The sequence below is a fragment of the Chelonia mydas genome, chromosome 3 (assembly GCF_015237465.2).
Source record: "Chelonia mydas isolate rCheMyd1 chromosome 3, rCheMyd1.pri.v2, whole genome shotgun sequence".
NCBI lineage: Eukaryota > Metazoa > Chordata > Testudines > Cheloniidae > Chelonia > Chelonia mydas.
The window spans coordinates 48,682,263-48,694,407 of NC_057851.1; the positions used below are offsets into that span (position 1 = coordinate 48,682,263).

The following is a 12,145-nucleotide window of genomic DNA, read 5'->3' on the forward strand; positions in this document are numbered from 1 at the left end:
CATCACACTTTCCATCTAAGTGGCTAAGTGTTATCTCCACTTTACAGGTAGAGAAACTGAGTCACAGAGAGATGCTGTGACTTGTCCAAGGTCCCAGAGACAACTGACTCCATGTCCAGTCCCCTATCTACTGGACCTTTTTAAAGGTGGTTTAAAAGTAGGCTGGAGTCTGAAGTCTTTAGGAAGTGTGGCCCCTGCATTTGTGCTTGTTTGTTTGACCATTTACACTTACTGATTTTTATTTTTTATTTTATTTTTTTTACAAAGAACCAAAAGCAAAGAAAGGACAGTTTCTTCCCAAGATGAATTTTCTATAAAGGGTTTATTAGGCGCATGAGGGTGTTTTGTGATCATGCCATTTCACCTACTGTTTCATACATTCAGCTACTTGGGAAGCACTGGAACGCCACGTTTCTGAGTACTTCACAGTCCAGGAAGGGAATAACCCCGCAGGCACAGGAGTCCATTGGAGCTCTGCTATTGACTAGCCTGGGTCCAGATCAGCCAGAGGGGTAGTGAAACCAAAAAATCCAATTTCTATTTCTATTCCCCTCCTTCAGTCATTTTATTTGCTCTCTAAATGAACCATGCAAATAAAAATCAACCTTTGGAGAAAAAAACCCACAAATGGATAACAAGGAAAAGACCTACTAGCTTTGTCATACCTTGTTCACAGAAGGCGCCAGTGGTTCCTAGTGGGCAGTGGCATGCATATCCATCAGGCAGTGGCACACAGGTAGCACCTTTTCCACAGAGATGTGGTGGGTTGTGCTCAGGATCGCAAACTGAAACTGTCTCTGTGCAAAATGCTCCTTTCCATCCAGTGGGGCAGTCACAGCTACAGTGCATAAAAGAGGGGAAACAATGCAACATTATTACCTGAACAAATCAATGTTTCAGTAGCATTTGGAGTCAACATTTTCAGACTCTGATGCCTAAAGTTAGGCACCTAAATCGGAGGTTTTCAGTGGCGTTAAGTAGCCAAGTCTCTCAGTGGATTGTATTTTTAGGCAGCTTAATTTTAAACTATTAGCCCAAATTTACATCATATTTGTTTTAGTCTAACAGCCTGGGATCACTGTTTGTATTTAATGGGACATTTGAATTTTTTATTATTGGTACTGTGGTATTAGCATCCAGAAATGCCAGTCAGTCTTGGGTCTCCTTTTTGCTAGGTGCTATACAAAACACAGAAGAAGGCAAGGTCCCTACCCCAAAAAACTTACAATCTAAATTAAGACGTGGCACAATAAGTAAGTGTGATAAAGAATAAGGGGGAAAGGGAAAATAATGAAGTGGGCACAAGGGAAAAGTAGTAAGATCAGGCTCTGTGGCTGCCTCTCAGCTCACCAGTTAGTTCGCTGATTTCTTCTCCTAGGCACAGCAGAAGTGGGATCTGCTGAAGGAGATTTGCAGGGGAGAGAGGCCTGTGTCACAAGTTGCATATAGTTGCTAGCTGCAGTCATTAATGCCATCATCAAACTGAGGGAACCCAAGAAAAAGTAAGTGGCTGCTGGCCTTTCCCATCTCTGGGTTTAATTAGAGCCAGGGGAATCACTCAGCTCAAACAAGAAAAACAAACCATCCTGCTGGTTGTCCATATTAAAGTCAGTTTTAGTGTTGTACAGTTGATACAGAGATTTAAAAATGGACCTTCTCCTTGAAAGCAGAATTCTTTTTAATAGTTTGAATGCATAAATCAATTTGCATTTTATCATCCAGTGGCAGTTTTATGACATGTTGTTATAACCATAGTGCTCCCAGGATATTAGAGAGACAAGATGGGTGAGGTAATATCTTTTACTGGTCCAAAATTCTGTTGGTGAAAGAGACAAACATGAGCTACACAGACAGTGTTTAATTTGTGCCGGGGCTTGCCAGAGCTGAGTCCTGGCACCTCTAGGCTTGGCAGTTCCTAGCCCCAGCACTTCCGGGCTCCTGGCCAGCAGCCTCCATTCTCTGACGGCAGCACCTCCGCCGGCAGCAGCACAGAAGTAAGGGTGGCAATACCATATCATGCCACCCTTATTTCTGCACTGCTGCTGGCAACTGCGCTGCCTTCAGAACCGAGTCCCTGGCAAGCAGCTGCCCAACTTGAGCCCAGGCACCGCTTTCATTTCAAATTAAGCATTGTACACAGAGCTCTTCTTTAGGTCCCACTTTGTCTCAGATTTATGACATGTCAGTGTTTCTCTAAATGAACGCCTTTTAGTGGTTGCCTGTAAAATTCAAGGCCAAGAATAGAACATAGATTCTGACTGGTCCTTTTCCCAGACATTTGTTCAGACTTGCTGAGCTACATTGTCTCCTTCAATCAGCTCACAGTTTCCAGGCAAAGGACATCCAGGAATCTTTGAAACAGTGGCAAGAGCTATATCCTTATCTCAGGCATGATCTGTAACTATTTTTCATTTCCTAGACACTTTGCGAACATGGCACACAGTACTGCTATTATTGTTTCTTTAAACCTGCAGGGCAAAGGACAACAGGTAAGCAAACCACTACCTGCAACCTCTTCACAGTGATAAATGGCTACTTAAAATCAAAGGGAAAAGAGGACAAGACCTCACAGTAACAAAAGCACCTCAATTCATCAGAGTTTAGCATTAGAGTATTTTCTCTCTCATCCTTAACCATTATGCTTTGATGCATAGAAACCATTGAGGCAGGAAAGTAATTTAGTTTCCTAAGTGGCAGATAGAAATGTCTGTTTCTTGTGCTTTGATGGACTAAGGACCTGGAAGCTGTGGCTGCACTTGCTGGGACTCATAGGAGGGATTTTTTTCTCTCCCCCCCCGCCCCTCCCTTCACATCATATTTCTTTTTAACACTTGTATATCAGGACATTTTCTTGCAACCTAAAAGTGAAATACTAGATCTACTGATTTAAATGGGATTAAACCTACTTGCATGAGGGTTGAATTTGATCAGCTTCCTTCTTCCATACATGTCAAGTGCCATGAACACACACCACTCTGTGTCAATAATAATATGACAGATGTGCCTCAGTTTAGCAATTTGATTGTAGATTTGAACCCAGACTTTCCCAAAGTTCAGAGTTGTGTGGATTTTGGGTTCTGGTTCAGGCTCATACTAGAGAGAGGTCCAAGTCACAAAGTTGGGATCTGGAACCAGCTTCAAAATTGGCCACACTTTAGGGAGGCAAGTGGAGAGATTTGGGATCAGTCTGTCTCTCCTGATTAGTAATGAGCAGACCTTCAAAGAGTCAGAATTCAGCTTCAGTGCAGAGAAACAGCTACAATTTCTGATGCTTAACTACATTATGTGAATCATTGCTGGTGTCCTATCTCCCCAGACAACAGGCACCACCAATTCCTCTCACTACCTAGCTCCTCTCCATCCTGCAGACCTGGGGTTTCATCTATGTCCTGTTCTTGTTTGTTTTTGTTTTCTGGGGTAGGGAGGGAGAAATGCAGTGGCTTGCTACTTCATCACTGCCTGGATTTCTCAGGCCATTCCTTCCTCATTTCTGTTTCTTTAAGAGTTAGCCAGATGGTTGCGGGCTAGTGGACTCCTCCAATCCTGCTTCTTTAGATTTTGGGGGGAAGGGCAACTTTGTGTGCCCATTTCCCACAACTCTATCATTTTGTGGTGGCATATTCTGGAGTGCAGAAAGTCTCCCTATTTGTAGATTCTTCTCCATACAATTGAAACTTTGAAAATATGCTTCAGGGCACATTGGGTAATTTTGAAATCTCCTGTTTTGCAGGGGGCCTTCATTCTAAGAGAGGTGCTGCACAAGGCAGATGTGGGGGAGCAGGCCGACCAGAAGGAGAAAGGAGCTCTCAAACACACAACCCCCAAAGGTATGAAACAAAAAGATCACTTTGGACTGACGGATCCTGGAAGTCTCAGATACAGGTTCAAGTTTTGTAATGTTTGCACTTTGGTTCATTCAGGGTGTCATGCTTTTCTGAACCAGTTCACCCAGCCCTGCCACTTACATACCTTACAACACTCTTAGCACACAGTATAAATATCCTCATACAGTGACTTCAGAGGTTTAAGGGACCATACCAGCTACCAAATTCAGCCCTGAGGTAAGAAGCACAAGTCCTGTTTGAGTCAAGGAGAGCTGGGCCTCTGTATGTCACTGCCAAATTGGGACCCATAACTAAAGTATAATGTATCTAATCTATTCAATATCTTCCAAAATGTCTCTTTATTAATTTCATACCAAGTCTGTATCTTACATCATAGAAGCTTGTGCAATTGTGCTGCATTTCCTGGCTCCTACATGGCAGTAACCTATAAGGTGTAATATTGTGCCTTGTGCCTTATGGCTTTTTCTGTTCTTAGAACAGCTGCTTCCATTAAACACATCTTTCTGCATTAAACACACAGCATCCTTGAAAGTGTGTCTTGTTAGATAGGAACGGGAATCAAAGAAAACAAGTCATAGTTAATCACAGACAAACAAATACCCCAGGGATCCTCTCATATTTACTCAAACTCTAACAGGTAAAATGATTTAACCGGTTTAATCACTAAGAGTCATGAGATCAGTGCTTTCCTAAGTAAGAATGATTCATATATTATTGTACATTAATTCAATTTGGTTGCAGATTTCTTCTCTTTAAGATAAGAAGCTCTTAAATATTAATCGTACTTTTGTGAAAGGAATTTAGAAATATCTCAAGAAGTATGTATAATTTATTAGAAAGCAGCGCTGTACATTACTTCTTGAATAGTAGGCATACATCATCTGTGTAAGGCCAGGACACAAACTATGCAATTTGCAGTAATTAGGGATGGGAAGATTTTATAAAACCCGAGAACCTCCTTTATGAACCTCTTGTATGCTTTTTGGAATTTGGAAACAGTCTACGGAAAAGACAGACTACACAGCGTCACATCAGCAAAAATTTTGGCCATTTTGTGATAATTTTATGCTCTACCTAAACTGAGTAAGCATATTACAATCTGACCCATAGAAAGGTATTCTGGGAAATAAAAAGTTATAATCTGCAAAAAGTCAAAACTGAACTGACATAATCAGCACCTCCCCCTATTTTCAGAGAAAGACTTAAGTAAATCTCTCAGCTTTTTCTCTATCAGATCCTTCCACATTTATTCCTATTCACCGTGCATCTTCATGATGTAGGTTCACCTTATTAATACACACACACACACACTTTGTAAATATAACAACAGTTATTGTTGATAAATAGATAGTAAATATATCTATAAACATATCATAAATATATATCATATACATATATTTTGAAAATATATCAACAATAGTGTGCAGGAACCTAAGAGATTTGAAAAATCCATACTCTGGATTTACAAATTTAATGTTTAATTTTTTCAGACTGTGATCTCTGATGTGCACTTGAATGTTTTGCTGCCAAGTGTGAAGCAGCTGGGATGAGAATCAGCACCTCCAAATCAGAGGTCATGGTCTTCTCCCAGAAGAAAGTGGACTGTTCTCTCCAGGTGAGGGGGGAGCAGCTGCCTTTAGTGGAAGAGTTCAAGTATCTAGGGGTCTTGTTCCCGAATGATGGTAAGCGGAAGATCGACTGGCGGATTGGTGTGGCTGCGGCAGTGATGCAGGTGCTGTACCAATCCATGGCAGTGAAGCGGGAGCTGAGTTCTTGGACAAAGCTCTTGATTTACAGGTTGATCTATGTCCCCATCCTCACCTATGGTCATGAACTTTGGGTAATGACCGAAAGGATGAGATCACGAGTACGAGCAGTGGAAATGAGGTTTATCCACAGCGTGGCTGGACTTACTCTTCGAGACAGGGTGAGCAGCTCAGCTTTCAGGAGAGCCTTGACGTAGAGCTGCTATTCCTCCAGATTGATAGGAACCAGTCAGGATGGTTCAGACACCTGATAAGGATGACCCTTGGGAGGCTTCCTTTGGAACTCTATCAGATATGTCCCACTGGGAGGAGGCCTGGAGGCTGACCCAGGATGTGCTGGAGGGATTATATCTCCTAGCTGGCCTAGGAGAGCTGAGGAATCCCCCAAGAGGAGCTGGAACCTGTTGCAGGAATGCTGAACTAGAACACTGTGGGAAGATAGTCAACCAAAGATGGAGCATGGAGAGAGAAATGCGTTCTGAAGGAAAACATCACTATTTGTAAACAAAGAACATTCTGAAGGGCTGCAGAACTGACACTTAAAGAGAAAATAAAGGCTTCTGAAATCTCTACCTCAGCAAAGTATGTGACTTCTTTTTCTTTTCATTGTGTAAGTAAAAAAGCAGATTGATATTACTCAAATGACACACTTGGAGTAAGATACGATACAAAAAAGTGAAGCAGTTATAATGCCGGAAACAGATGCCCCATTGCCATCTAGGTTACTGATCTTCACTGATTAGAAGAAATGCTAAGTGGTGAAACAGACTCGCCTCAACCAGTGTAGGGGTATACCAACCTTGTACTGCTCTCAGTCTACATGCACAATGGTTATTCAAATGAATGGGCATTGCATAAGGGGAGTAAAGGCAACCAATGGTCCTTAATCTGGAGACCTATTAAATATACTGAATAAAAGTGAGACCTCCTACCAGATCTAATCATAATAATTACACTGAGGGATTCTATTTCACTTTTCTACCTATAAACATATAGGCCCCACTCCTGGAATCAGATCAAAAAGGGCTCTTTCTAATGATCAAAATGCAAATCCCTCATTTTACGAGTATCCCTGATGGGGCATAGAGTCTCTTGTCCTGGGCAAAGACATACTTTATTCCCTATTTCAGCAAGAATCATGCAAGGCATCATAGACTACGATGCAAATATATGATCTTCTAGTGTATACAACTTTGGCCCACAAATAGAACACTGACATGTATTAATGCCCCTTAAAAAAAAAGTCATATTTTTCAAATAGTGGGTCTTTATTTACTTAAAACACATGCGGCTGCCCTACTGCCTGGAATGTAAAGTTTAACTGAAAGATCACAGAAAATGCTGTACATTTCTGCTGCTACTTAAATCTGAAGCACCATCCCCATAGCAACTGAATCTCCAATTTAACTGCACTGCACATTCTTCCCAGGTGGAGGTGTGGGCAAAGTGCAGAAATAGCTCAAACCAGCAACAACAAAATCTCCAGAGGGAAATCATTTTCAGGAGATGCAAAATATTTGAACACAAACCAAATTTTCCAAAGGACACCCTATTCAGAGGGCCACAGATGATTTTAAAAGAGAAAGAAGCACCCACAGAGCCTGTGTAAGCTGGTACTGTCGGATATTGTACACCGACAAGAATCACACAAGAGCTATACAGCTGCCACGTTGTCAAGGTGCTGCACTTTCTGGGGCCAACGGGGATTCAGGGAGTGTAATTGTTTAGGAAACGATTGAAGTAACATTAAAAAGACACACACATGTGTACTGAGTATGTCTAAACAAACAGAAAGGCCTGTTGATATAGCTCAAGGCTTGTGTTAAGATCACACTTGGTAAACAAGAAAAGGGTGGAGTCTGAAATCACTGAACCAGAATTGGTGTGCTGGAAACTAGTCTAATTGGTGGCAAAAATAATTGGGGGTGAGGGGTGAACTATTCTACCCATCACTCCTTTTTTGGTCTTTAAAGAACATGACTTTGGGGAGAAAAATTGGCTACGGGAGTGAGCTTCACCATCATGGCTGCCATCCCCCTCACACCATCTTTTGGGTCCCCAGACCTTCTTCATCCCAATCCTGAAAGATGTCTTGAGCAGACTGGGCCAGAGAGAGGGCGCCAGAGGCCCTCACCACGTCACCAGTGTTGGTTGGATCCCAACCACCACCTGTCTCATATCCCCATCCACACAGTATATCCTTTTCTTCTCTTTTTTCCTCTCTCCTATCCCTCTCATAGACTCAAAGGCCAGAATGGACCATCATGATAATTTAGTCTGACCTCCTGCTCTCTCGCCTTCTATTTAATAAGAGTCTGGGTTGGTTGGCCAAGACTGTATATTTTGCTACACTGATTTAAGCCAGTGACCGGAAAGAGGCAGGTAAAAGCAATGCCCTGAACAGCCTGAGGCTGGTATGAGTTTGCCAGGTCTGAGAGTGGTTGTGCCTGGGTTTTTCCAGGAGTGAGACTGCAAATGGAAGTCAACACCAGAATCAGAAGCTACATTTTTTTCTTTTCTTTTCTTTCTTTGTGGTCTTGTTTTGTCTTCCAAGAAATGGGGTCGGACTGTAACAACACCAGCAGCAACAACATCTCAAGCCCATCTCAACTAAATTCTTTTTTCCCCAAAAGGAGAGTAGTTACCACCCTTAATACCACGTAAGTGATGTCAAACAAGGGATGTTTGTTTGTTCCCCTTTGAAGACTTTCCTTTTAAAGGGAAGTTAAGATTAAAACCTTACTTAATACTTTGATATGGACATAGCAGCAACATGAGCACAGACACATGCATGGAATTAAGCAGCAAGCCGCAACTTTTATTAAATTTTAACACAGGGGAGGGGTGCTACTCACCCATCACCCATACTCGCCTATACCAGGCATTTAATTGGTTCCAGTGCAGGGGTTACAAAGCAGGACCATAAACAACTAAATCATCCCAGCCAAGGCTTTGTCAAGCCGGGCCTTAAAAACCTCTAAGGATGGAGATTCCTCCACCTTCCTAGGTAACCCATTCCAGTGCTTCACCACCTTACTAGTGAAATAGTGTTTCCTAATATCCAACCTAGACCTCCCCCACTGCAACTTGAGACCATTGCTTCTTGTTCTGTCATCTGCCACCACTGAGAACAGCCGAGCTCCAGCCTCTTTGGAACCCCCCTTCAGGTAATTGAAGGCTGCTGTCAAATCCCCCCTCACTCTTCTTTTCTGCAGACTAAATAACCCCAGTTCCCTCAGCCTCTCCTCATTAGTCATGTGGCCCCAGGTCCCTAATCATTTTCGTTGCCCTCTGCTGGACTCTCTCCAATTTGTTCACATCCCTTCGGTAGTGGGGGGACCAAAACTGGACGCAGTACTCCAGGTGTGGCCTCACCAGTGCTGAATACAGGGGAATAATCACTTCCCTCGATCTGCTGGTAATGCTCCTACTAATACAGCCTAATACGCCATTTACCTTCTTGGCACACTGCTGACTCATATCCAGCTTCTCATCTACTCTAATCCCCAGGTCCTTTTCTGCAGAACTGCTGCTTAGCCAATCGGTCCCCAGCCTGTAGAGGTGCATGGGATTCTTCCTTCCTAAGTGCAGAACTCTGCACTTGTCCTTGTTGAACCTCATCAGATTTCTTTTGGCTCAATCCTCCAATTTGTCTAGGTCACTCTGGACAATATCCCTACCCTCCAGCATATCTACCTCTCCCCACAGCTTAGTGTCATCTGCGAACTTGCTGAGGGTGCAATTAATCCCATCATCCAGCTCGTTAACAAAGACATGAACAAAACTGGCCCCAGGACCGACCCCTGGGGTACTCCGCTTGATACCGGCTGCCAACTAGACATGGAGCCGTTGATCACTACCCGTTGAGCCCGACAATCTAGCCAGCTTTCTATCCACCTTATAGTCCTTTCATCCAATCCATACTTCATTAACTTGCTGGCAGGAATATTGTGGGAGATCGTACCAAAAGCTTTGCTAAAGTCAAGATATATCACATCCACCGCTTTCCCTATATCCACAGAGTCAGTTATTGCATCATAGAAGGCAATCAGGTTTGTCAGGCATGACTTGCCCTTGATGAATCCATATTGACTGTTCCTGATCACCTTCCTCTCCTCCAAGTGCTTCAAATCAAAACCCCTCCACCCCAGCCAGCCAATGGGTGCCAGAGCCTCCCAGAGGTAGGAGCTCTCTATTGTCCCTTGGCAAGTGTCTCCTTCCCATACTGCTGGGACCTCCAGCCCCATCAAGTTTCCTCGCCCATTGATGTGGGTGGATGGTATTTACACTTCAAGTGCTTTAACTGGTTTTCCTGCTTTTTCTGTATATTTAATAGAATGATTTTTAATAGTGTGTTTGTCATGGTACTAAGCAGGCTGAGGTCTCTGTCTACCAAACCCCCAACCTTGTTTAAAACTGTTTTTTGTTGGACAGTGACTGGGTGATGTTAATACTTTTGAATCTTTGGGCACATTTATTCCATCTGAATTAATACAACAGACTGGTGCTCTTTAGTAGGGACCATGATAAGTGAAAATCAATGTAACACTAGCACAAGCCATAACCTAAGCTGGAATTTCAAAAATATTAAAAGGTACATGAAATCCCCATAGTATCAAACCCTCCAATATAGCTACACCTCCCACCATCACCTTGGCTTTCTGTCCTCTCTCCAAATGTTCCCCAACTGCTGCCTCCCTCCACTCACATGCACACTTGACAGAGGCTCTCTGTTCCTCAGGAATGTTGGAGAGCGGTGTGACTCAGAACAGAGCCACAAGAGCTGCTGAGCAGAGAGATTGCAGGTGGGCAGCTTGGAGGAGGCTGCCAGCGTTTCTGGCTTTAGCCCACTTTTTTGGCCACTTGTGTCTTTCTGGCTGGCAACTGACCTCTTTTCACATATGCTTCTGCAAATGAAAATGAAGCTTTGAAATGGCTTTCTGAGGCTTTGCTCTTCAGAAAGAGCGAAACGTAGATGGTGATGAGGATTTTGTGGCTCTGGAGGGATCGGGCAAGATCCTGCACTTGTGCCAGTAGGGATGTGACACTTACTATAGGAATGTACTATGGTTGAGCAACTAGAACCAAATCACAAATAGACTGCTGCTCTGCAGGATTTTTAGGGATAAAACACCAGCACAAAATCAGCACAGGTTTTGTCACATGTGCAATCCTTTTCTCTCGAACCATACTGTTTGATTTCTGGAGCTGTATGGCTACATTTTACATACACGATGTGCATACACAGAGTTTATTGTGTAAAATGTATGTATCCTTTTTCCTGTGTCATGTTGTCTTAAGTGATTTAAATCAGTACATCTTTGTAGAAAATTATATTAGGTATCTAATAAATGAACAAAGCATCCATTTGGAAGTAAAAATTAATCATCTTCTCCCAGTAAATGCCTTTAAAACCAAGTTTCCTCATGGAGCAAAATTTTTACAGTTGAGTTATAAACTATTGCAAAACCAAGGTTCATTATAATGAAAGTGCTGACCTACAGCGGCAATAATGAAATCTAAAAAGTGGCCTGTGTCCACACAAAACAGCTCACCCCAGGCATTTTATAACATTTAATCACACTGGTTGGTTGCAACATCTGGAACAAGAGGTCTTTAATTTCCATTCAACAGGAGTTTCTTCCCAGAGTGGATAGGAAACCACAAATCATTGTACAGATAGACTCAGTTAATCTATCATAGTACTTATATAGCCCCCTATCAATACAGTATCTGAGTTCCTCACAATCGTTAATATTTTTATCCTCATAATATCCCTATGAGGTGGGGAAGCACTATTATCCCAATTTTACAGGCTCAGAGAAACAAGTGTCTTGCCTAAGGTCATGTAGGAAGTCTATGATGCATCAGGAAATAGAACCTCCATCTCCAAGATGCCATCCTCCATTACCTCTTTCAAATTTTCCTAAAATCTCACTTCTACCATCTTGCCTATGAGACCTGAGGTGAAAGAAAAGGAAAAAGTAAATCCCAATCCCATAATTAGTTGACAAAACCATCATGGCATTCATGTATATTGTTGATAGCCCAGCTGTTGCCCACATTCTCCATTCCATTTTTTGAGGTTTGTTTTTTTTGGCTGTTTATTAGCTTCACCTCTTATATGTTTGTAACAGTTTAAGGAACATGTCTGTGTTCAATTATGAATTCCTCTTTATTATAGGGCAATTATGATTGTAACCTTCAGTGTGGATTAAAATGTCTATTTTTAATAGAAACAGGCTATATTTGGGGAACTGAAACAGGGCCATCAAAGAATCATCAACACTGAATAACTCTACCCTGTACAGCCATAGCCATTGACTTTTAATGACTTTCTGTCAGCAATCCTATATGGGGTTGCAGCCTTGAAAATTCCAGCAGAAGGAAAGTCACAAACTACTTTAAAAGTGACATGCTTGCTGAGCAAAAAGAGCCATTTAATCACCAGAACCAGAAGACTCAGCAGGAGGAGTGGAGGCAGGAGGATGTGACGTCCCTTAAGAACTTGGACCAAATGTAGAGACTCACAAA

The 12,145-nt window shown here is 42.4% G+C and overlaps 1 protein-coding gene across 1 annotated transcript in view; it reads right to left on the reverse strand.

The window, feature by feature from the left end:
* Positions 1-775, reverse strand: part of LOC122464965 (protein eyes shut homolog) — a 31,297-nt gene extending 30,522 nt beyond the window's left edge. The window contains exon 1 of the mRNA XM_043542442.1: positions 666-775. The gene's annotated coding sequence lies outside the window, so the exon portion shown is untranslated. The remainder of the gene's footprint in view (positions 1-665) is intronic.
* Between the last annotated feature and the right edge of the window lie 11,370 nt (positions 776-12,145).